This window comes from Palaemon carinicauda, chromosome 4 (assembly GCF_036898095.1).
Source record: "Palaemon carinicauda isolate YSFRI2023 chromosome 4, ASM3689809v2, whole genome shotgun sequence".
Taxonomy (NCBI): domain Eukaryota; kingdom Metazoa; phylum Arthropoda; class Malacostraca; order Decapoda; family Palaemonidae; genus Palaemon; species Palaemon carinicauda.
The window spans coordinates 6,182,923-6,192,922 of NC_090728.1; the positions used below are offsets into that span (position 1 = coordinate 6,182,923).

At 43.7% G+C, this 10,000-nt stretch overlaps 1 pseudogene; it reads left to right on the forward strand.

Annotated features, from left to right (window-relative positions):
- LOC137639257 (uncharacterized) overlaps nt 1-10,000 on the forward strand; it is a 36,300-nt pseudogene that overhangs the window by 26,228 nt on the left and 72 nt on the right.

Sequence of the window (10,000 nt, forward strand, 5' to 3'; positions counted from 1 at the left end):
ACTCATTCTTGGCGAGAAACATAGGATCCGGAAACAGGTTCAGTTCTCCCCCATCCAGGAACTGAACACGACTTGCCTCTCTCGAGAGGGCTACGATCTCACTAACCCTGGCCCCGGGCGCGAGTGCAAATAGGAAAATAACTTTTTGTGTCAAATCCTTTAACGCACACTCTTCATTGCTCAACAGAGAAGCGAAATGAAGAACTTTGTCTAAAGACCATGAAATGGGCTTTGGAGGTGCTGAAGGTCTGAGCCTAGCGCAGGCTTTCGGAACTTTATTAAAGATCTCGTTACCTAGGTCGACCTGGAAGGCATATAGAGTGGGTCTTGTCAAAGCAGACTTACACGCTGAAATCATGTTAGCCGCCAACCCTTGACCATGGAGGTGGATGAAGAAAGATAAGCAGAAGTCTGTCGAAATCTCCTGCGGATTCTTCGCCTTGACAAAGGCCACCCATTTTCTCCAAGATGACTCATATTGCCTTCTAGTAGATTTGCACTTATATTCCTCTAGAAAGTCTATGCTGGCTTTCGAAATCCCGAAACGCTTTCTCACCGCTAGGGAGAGAAAATCATGAGCTGCAGGGTCCGGGTTTTCTGTAATGAAGCGCAGACAGTCCACTTCTGGACTCGCTGGGTCAGAACTGGATGTGGTAGCGGTACAAAATTCAGCTGTAGTTCCAATGCCAAGGGGAACCACACGCTGTTCGGCCACTTGTGGGCCACTATTGCCGCTACCCCCTTGAAGGATCTCAGTTTGTTGAGGACCCTCAACAGAAGGTTGTGAGGAGGGAACAGATAAATCCTGGACCATCTGTTCCAGTCGAGGGACATGGCGTCCACTGCTTCCGCTAAGGGGTCCTCGTACGGGGACACGTACAGGGGCAACTTCTTGTTGTCTTTCGTCGCAAAGAGGTCTATCTGCAGTTCTGGGACTTGATTCAGAATGAAGAAGAATGATCCTGCGTCTAAGGACCATTCCGACTCTACCGGTGTGAACCTGGATAGAGCGTCCACTGTCACGTTGCGGACTCCTTGAAGGTGAACTGCCGACAGGTACCACTTCTTCTTTTCCGCCAATCGGAAAATGGCCAACATCACCTGGTTGAGAGGTGGTGACCTCGATCCTTGTCGATTCAAGCATTTCACAACTACCTCGCTGTCCATCACCAACCTTATGTGGATCGAGTGACGCGGGGAGACTTTCTTTAAGGTAAGGAGCACTGCCATAGCTTCTAGAAAGTTTATGTGAAAGGTCTTGAATAGCTTGGACCAAGTCCCCTGGACTTTTTTCCGATGAGAGTGACCTCCCCATCCCTCCTTTGAGGCATCTGAGTGAATCGTCACCGACGGGGGAGGTGGCTGAAGAAGAACCGACTTCTTTAGATGTCTGGCTTGGGACCAAGGCCTGAGAAGAGTACGTAGCCGAAGCTGAACTGGTCTTCTCAGATCTCTTCGCGCGTTTGATGCATAACTTCTCCAAACACCGGCTGCATCCTTTAGCTGTGCTCTTAGCACTGGGTCTGTCACCGAAGCAAACTGGAGAGAGCCCAGTACCCTCTCCTGTTCGCGTTTTGATATCCTTTCGGAATCTAGAAGTCTCTTGACAGAACCCGCTATCTCCTTCCTTTTCTTCGCCGGGATGGAGAAACGGTGTGAATAAAGGTCCCAGTGGATTCCCAGCCACTGGAACTTTTGAGATGGAGAAAGTCGAGGCTTTTTTCTGTTGATCTTGAAGCCTAGGTACTCTAGGAACTGGATCACTTGACTGGAAGCTTACAAGCATTCTGTCTCGGATGCTGCCCACACCAACCAGTCGTCCAGGTAGGCTACTACCTGAATTCCTTTTAGGCGTAATTGTTTGAGAGCTGCGCTCGCAAGCTTCGTGAAAATCCTTGGGGCTATGTTGAGCGCGAATGTCATGGCTCTGAAGGCGTATAGTCTTCGTTGTAGCCTGAACCCTAGGTAGGGGGAGAGTCGACGGCTGATTGGAATGTGCCAATAGGCGTCTGACAAGTCTATACATACGGAATATGCCCTCTTGAGCAGTAAGGTCCTTATGTGTTGCAGTGTTAGCATTTTGAATTTGCAATTCACTATGAACTTGTTGAGTGGCGACAAGTCCAGAATGACTCTGAGCTTTTCCGAGTCTTTCTTGGGAACACAAAACAGCCTCCCTTGGAATTTGATGGACTTCACCTTTCGGATCACATTTTTCTCCAACAGTTCTTGAACGTACTCCTCCAGAACGGGGGTGGAGTGTTGGAAAAACAGAAGGCACGGGGGTGGAGTGCTGTACCAGCTCCAGCCCAGTCCATTCTTGAGTAGGCTGTGGGCCCAGGGATCGAAAGTCCATCGATCCCAAAATTTCAGAAGTCTCCCTCCTACCGGTATCATCTCACTTTGACTGCCGTCCTGAGGTCTTGCCTCCCTGACCACGACCACCCCTGAATCCCCTTCCCCTTGAGGGGCGCCTAGACGAGCCTCTGGCTGCTCCTCTAGGCTTTGCTCGAAAGGAGGAAGACTGCCCTTCGAACGTTGGGGTGAATGCCGTGGACTGTGTCGACACAGCCTGGGGTACCCACTGAAAAGTGGTTGGGGTTTGTGCCACCATCTGGGGCACTGGAGGCAATGGCAATTGCAGTTGCTGTTGCTGTCTAAAAGGCTTGGCTGGCCGAGACGGTAGCCTAGTCCTCATAGTCTTCCTCTTTGGTTGAGGACCCTCATCCGGGGAAGACTTTCTTTTGATAGCCAGGCCCCACTTCTGGAGAAGGTTTCTATTCTCCAAGGCGGCCTTATCAACAACTTCTTTGACCAAATCGGTAGGGAAAAGGTCTTTTCCCCAAATGTTGGAGGAGATTAGTTTCCTTGGCTCGTGCCTCACCGTAGCCGAGGTGAACACGAACTCCCTACAAGCTCTCCTTGCCTTGACGAAGCCATAAAGGTCCTTCGTCACTGTGGCCGGATGAGTCTTGGCCACCACCATGAACATTTCATGGACCTTGGGGTCACTTGCCATCGTCTCAAGAGTAGTCTGAAGAGACATTGAGGCAGCCAGTCTTTCTTTTGTCTCGAACTCTCTTCGCAAAAGAAAGTCAGACAGCTTAGGGAGGTCCTCGCCGAACTGACGTCCGGCAATATCAGCCTCCAACTTTCCAACTGAGAACGTAAGATGGACGTCCTTCCAGTCTTTGTGGTCCATAGGCAGGGCCAGCGACAAGGGTTTACACTCCTCCAGGGAGGGGCAAGGCTTGCTGGCCTCGACTGCTTTTAGTACAGCCGCAAACCCTTTCTGTAAAAAGGGGAAGGCTCTAGCAGGCGAGGACACAAAGGAAGGGAGCTTCTTGCTCAATGCAGCTACCTTTGAGTTAGAGAAGCCCCTCTCTTTCATCGAGGATGAAAGTAGAGCTTGAGCCTTAGTATGGTCCATCACTATGACCTCCTTCGGCTCTGTCTCCTCCTTTGAAGCTGGTTCCTTCCTCAGCCGGACATAACAGTCCGGATATGATGCCTTGCTGGGCCAGAATTCCACCTCCTCCAGGGGAACTGAGCCCAGCTTATCCGAGATGACGATCTTTCCAGTCGTCATCGGCATGTGCTCAGCATACCTCCATGGGTTAGCATCTGAGCACAAGGGAAGGTCTTTCACATTGAGCCTTTTCTGGGGCCCATGTGATTCTGCAAGGCACTGCATCCGCAGTTCCATTGCAGCCGCCTTCTCCTGATTCTCCTTCTGCATTTGTTGGATCATTCCAACAATAGAAGAGAGGGCCTGTCCCAGCTCTACTGGGAGACCGGCCAATGTTGAGGGAATAGGCTCCGGAATCTGAACCGGAGTAGCCGACACCTCGTCGACCTCTTCCTCTACAACGTCTGGGGCTTGAACTTCATCCTGGGCTTCTGCCAGGAGGTCTTCCTCCAGACGCTCGTCCACGTCAGACATCCTGTCATCTAACTGGATGTCTTGCATCGCGACCGCGACTTCAGCATCCACCTGGATCTGAACTTGGGGGATCTCCTCTTGAGGCTGGGGAATCACTGCATCAGCTGATGCCCTAGGGAAAAGATACGCCCTCATCTTCTCACTTGGAAGATAAGGTCCAGAGGTGTTCTTCTGGAAGCCCCTTACCCAGGTACGAAGCTTCTCCCTTGCTATATCCCTTGATTCCGCCGTCCTAGGGGAATCAAAGGCCTCAGTAATCAGGTTAGTGCACACAGTACATACCTGAGGGTCCCAATACCGGAGATCATCCTTGGAGACAGCGCATGCTGCGTGTCTCCTACAAAACTCATGTCTGCAGAGGTTCTTGCTGCGGACGTTGCAGAAAACACTTCCGCACTTCGGAGGGTCCTCCTGTAAAGAGAAGAAATTTCCATGAGTACCAAGTGAACTATGTATCACGGGATATGCATAGTATAGCATAACAATTCAGAAAGGAAAGACACACACTTGTGTTTCCCTCACAACCCATTGTTGCAGCCTTCCAGATAATAAAATCGAATGGTTAATCTTTTCTAGAGTAACCAATGCAAAGTTTCCAGAGGAAACAGGTGGAGCTCACACCTAAGCAATGATTTTAAAATCCTGGATAATAGACAGGAAAGAACTCACTTTCCTATCTGTAGGGCAACAGCAAAGGGCTGTGCAAGAAAACACAAAAGTGTTAGAACACACAGTGCTATACCAAAACCCATACTATAGTTTTCTTCTTACAGTATCTGTTATACTGAAGAATACTGGTACAGTATAGGAGGTGCCGCGGCACACACCATAACTAGCTTTAAAGTATACTACTTAACAGCTATAAGGCGGCAGAACGCTGGTTCAAATGCATGTGCCGGCCGGCAGTAACTGCCGGCTGGCAACAGCCAATGTCGGTCGGCAATGACTGCTGACCGACCACTACACAAGGTAGTACCCGGCTGCCGGCCACACTCTTGGCGACCGGCAGACAAGGGCTGACATTAGCCGGCCGGCAAAGGTACAGGACCGATGCCAGCCGGCAGCAAAAGAACCAGAGGACTAAAACTGCCCGGCTGCCGGCCTCATAGGCCGGCAGCCGGGTCGGGTACAGCACTAGAAGAAAAACAGAATGGATGCCGGGATAAGAGTGTACACTACCTCCAAGCCCGGCCATCCGAAAGAGTGCATATAAGGAAGGGGAGAATCTAATTCAGGCTTCCTGATCAATGCCGTCTGACTCTGCAGGCAGGCATGGATGAGGGACCAAGGGAGGTCCGGGCAGTACTCAAAACAGAAGACCCTTGCCGGCCAGCAGCTCTGCCGGCCGGCAAGGGACTGAGTCAATTCCACATCCTAACCTATTCTAGGTCCAGATGTAGAATGACGTACAGTACTGTGATGGCTAGGCAATTACAGAGATAGAGGGGGAAGGGACAAAAGAGGGTCCTACCAACCTTGCTTTAGTGACGGATCACCCGCAGCCAAGAAACTCATCTTAGCCTAAGGGAGATCCAAGGGGGGAGGCCAGCAATACTTGCCAGCTCCCAGAGCACCAAAGCAAGGAAGGTATTGCTACTCCCAGGGAAAGAAACTTATCCTTCCCCGAGAACAGCAACAAGGACTAGTCTGGTAGATCACAAAAGAAGGAATCATCTCGTACAGAAACCTTCGGTAGTGACCTAAGGAGGCTAAGCCTCCTATGTCTGTGTCAGGCCAGCGAGGGAGACTCTACCCCAAGCCAGACAAACACAGACTCAGACTAAAAATCTCTGTTGTTCTGTCCCTCTTTGAACCAGACTTACTGGAACAGGAAGGTACAGTAACACCCCAGTATAGTTTTATCGAAAATTAATTCAGATAAACCACTTAGGGATAAGCCCAAGGCTTAAACAGAGGGAAAGGGATTGCATACCTTCTCCGAAGAAAAGAAAGCAACCGGGGAGTATGAGAAAGTATACTAAGGCTCCATAAGCAACTTAGCCTAGGCACCAAGAGAATCGATTACCTAAATCACCGAAACTCACTCGTATACTATCTTGGAAATATTCCACAAAATCTTAAATGTATAAAACATAGCCGAAAGCTTCAATAAAATTTTAATACACTCGGAAAAACCAAAATCATGCATGAAGTACTAGGACCAAACGACTAGGCTACATGGCCTAGCGTAGGCCAGAATTGGCGAATACTTCGCCAAAATAATACTAAAACACGAAAGGAAATCCTATGTAACGCTAAATAGCTAAAATTTATTAAAGCAAAACAACCGGGAATGTCGCTCTGACTAACTAAACTTATACCTAGCGAGCGACAGCGTCCATGACGCCTCCGGTAGGCTACGGCTCTTGTAACAAAGATTAAACCTATTAATCACTTAAAAAATTACCAAGAGCCTACATTTATACATAAAAGACATGGTACTCAACTTATCAGAGGCCAACGAAGTTGGAGAAGCCATGAAAAGTAGAATAAATCCAAGATTTGCGAGAAACACAGGAAAAAACACCGAGTTGTTAAGCTACGCAAAAAGGAATACAGATGGCGCCAGGATTGGCGCCAGGCACGCTTACGAAACGGGAGATAGGGAGCCTTGGGAGCGGCTCCCCCTTTTTCTTTCCCGATTTCGTTTCTTGCCAATTGACCCCTGCGATACGTAATCTCTGTTCAAGGTGTAGATTGCCATGTGGCGTGTCAAGAATACGTCCTCTGATATGTCGCGATATCCCTTTCACGAGGGATACTCGCTCCAGGAGTTAGAATTCTGGTACCTTGAGGTAAATTCTCTGGGAATATCGCCGTAGTTGTAATATACCCTAGGAAGCTACCCTATAGGAACTTCCATCAGGACGACATGGCTTGAGCCCAAAAAAAAAAAAAATATATATATATATATATATATATATATATATATATATATATATATATATATATATATACACACACACACATATATATATATATATATATATATATATATATATATATATATATATATGATTTTAGGTAATTAAGAAACTAGAACCATAGCTATATATCTCTATATCTCTAAGAATTTCAGACTTGAAACTGTCTTTGTGACCTTTACCTTGCATTATCAGAAGCAGCTAGTGGTTTTAAGAAGTTTTTTGTTTTATTCACGAACATACACACACCCATACATACACACACACACATACATGCACACACACACACACACACACACATATATATATATATATATATATATATATATATATATATATATATATATATGCCATTTATAAATATACAATATATATATATATATATATATATATATATATATATATATATATATATACAATATATATATATATATATATATATATATATATATATATATATATATATATATATATATATATATATATATATATATATATATATATATATATATATATATATATATATATATATATATATATATATATATATATATATATATATATATATATATATATATTGTAAACAGACAAAAATCGCGTCCTCTATTTTCATTATTGAACTAGCCAATTATAAAATTTGGGATAGTTTAGTTACCAAACTAGGTACTGGACGAATTTTTTAACAAGCGATAATCTGGGCAAAAAATCGTTGTTTTACACTTGATCTTGAGGCCTGGAGCTGGTTGGTTCTCTTTTCGAGATCACCATCAATAATATACAATAAGGCTGCGCTCTCCAACTAAATAACTTGGAGTAAGTAACTGTATTGATTGATCAATTCCATTTGTAATTTACTGGTCAATTCAAATTCAAATTTGTTATATCTGTTTGGATTGGTTTTGTTGTAATATACGTATTATTGTTTTTTGTAAGTTGTAATATAAGTGTAATTTAATTTTAATTTAGGTCTGTTGACATTTTATCTGTAAAAGTAGGATAAAAATGTTTTTGTAATTATTTCATTTGCTGAATGAAATGTCTGTAACGACTTCAACGTCGTGACGTTAAGCGGGGTTTACACGGGCGAGCAGCTCGTCGAGCCCAGTTGTCGAACCTACTTGTAGAACGGCTCGAAGAGCTTTCAGACAGTACATCGAGTCTCAGTCACACAGTGTGCTTCGTGCTCAAGAACAACGTCAGCATGTCTCTCGACCAGGACGATTTGATAGCCATTGCTCTAGCAGTGGCACTAAGAAGGAAAAAGAAGATCAAAGTGGACGAAGGATTGGCTACTAGAAAGAGAGAAATTTTCTCACACCAACTTGCTTGTTGCTTTAAGATTAGAGCCAGATGACTGGCGCAATTATTTGCGTATGGATGAAGACACTTACATTGGTCTACTGAATCGTGTCAGCCCTTTCATTACTTATGAAGATACAACTGTGAGGAAGGCCATAACTCCACATGAAAGACTAAGTGTCACTTTACGCTATTTAGCAACAGGAAGGTCACTTAATGATCTAAAATATTCTGCCATCATTTCCAACAGCTCTTTGTCATCTATCATACCAGACACATGTGCTGCTATTTACAAGGTACTTCGCAAAGACTATCTAGAGGTAATGAATAATTTGTAAGAGTTGTATATTTGTAAAGGTTTACTGATAACATGACACCTGAAATGCAGTAACATATATTATAGTAAGCTTGGTAAAAATGAGAAAAATAAAACATATACCAAGTAAACGTAGGACATATGCTATATCCTAAGGTTGAAAATTTGAAAAGTACTGAGTTATCCCGGAGTCATTTGTATTACTACTGCTGTTACTGCAGTAACTATTCACAGAGTTATTTGAAGGCATTGGTAATGGTGCCGGCTCTTGGTGTTATAACTACTCGAGATGAAGAATTTAAATTCCCCATCTCTGCCTCAAAAAGTACATCAGTTATGATTTTTCTAGCTATTATTGAAGTTCGCAGGTCCATTGCAAGTATCCTACGTGTGACGTATTTTCCGAAGTTATCCATACCAGACATATCTGTATTTACATATTCATCAAGTTTTCTTGCAACTGTTTCCAATATTTGTTCAGATTTAGAGAGACGTTTGCAAGGACGTTCCTGGTGGCTCGTGCTGGCTTTAACATTTTCAGTTTCATCCCCTTCTTCAATCTGAAAGTAAAGATACATAAAATGAAACTAATTGTATGTAGGCCTATGTATGTATGTATGTATGAATGTATGTGTGTATATACACACATACACACATATATATATATATATATATATATATATATATATATATATATATATATATATATATATATATATATATATATATATATATATATATATATATATATATATAATTTTCTTTTATTTCAGTTTCCTACCTCAGTGGCTGAGTGGCAAATTATTGTACGAGAGTTTGAGTCAAGATGGAACTTCCCGAATTGTGTCGGGGCTGTCGATGGAAAACATGTACGCATCACGGCACCACCAGATTGTGGATCATATTTTTGGAACTACAAAGGCTACAACAGCCTTGTTTTATTGGGAGTTGTTCATGCAAACTATGAATTCACCATGGCTGACATAGGGACAAACGGATGTGTATCAGATGGAGGGGTTATTGAAAACACAGAGTTTGGAAAACGTCTTTCAAATGGGAAACTTAATATTCCAGACGACGCTACCCCTATTAATTCTAATTGTATGTTGCCTTACGTTTTTGTAGGAGATGAGGCACTTGCGCTGAGACCTAATTTTATGAAACCTTATCCTCGAAAGGATTTGAATGCAGAAAATAGGATTTTTAACTACAGACTGTCTAGACTCTAGAGCAAGGAGAGTGGTTGAAAATGTTTTTGGTATAATGGCTTCAAGATTTAGAGTTTTCTATACATCAGTACATCTGAAATTATCCAGTATTGAAAAGGTTGTTATGGCATGTGTTGTCCTTCACAATTATTTAAGAATGACTTGCCCTTCAGAATATTCTCCTGCAGAATGCTTTCATAGGGATGATATTTCAAACAGAATAACTGTGCCAGGGTTATCAGTGGATCCTAATTCTGTTGCAAGTTTAGCACACGGTCAAGGAATGCGAAACTATTCCAAAATTGCTAAA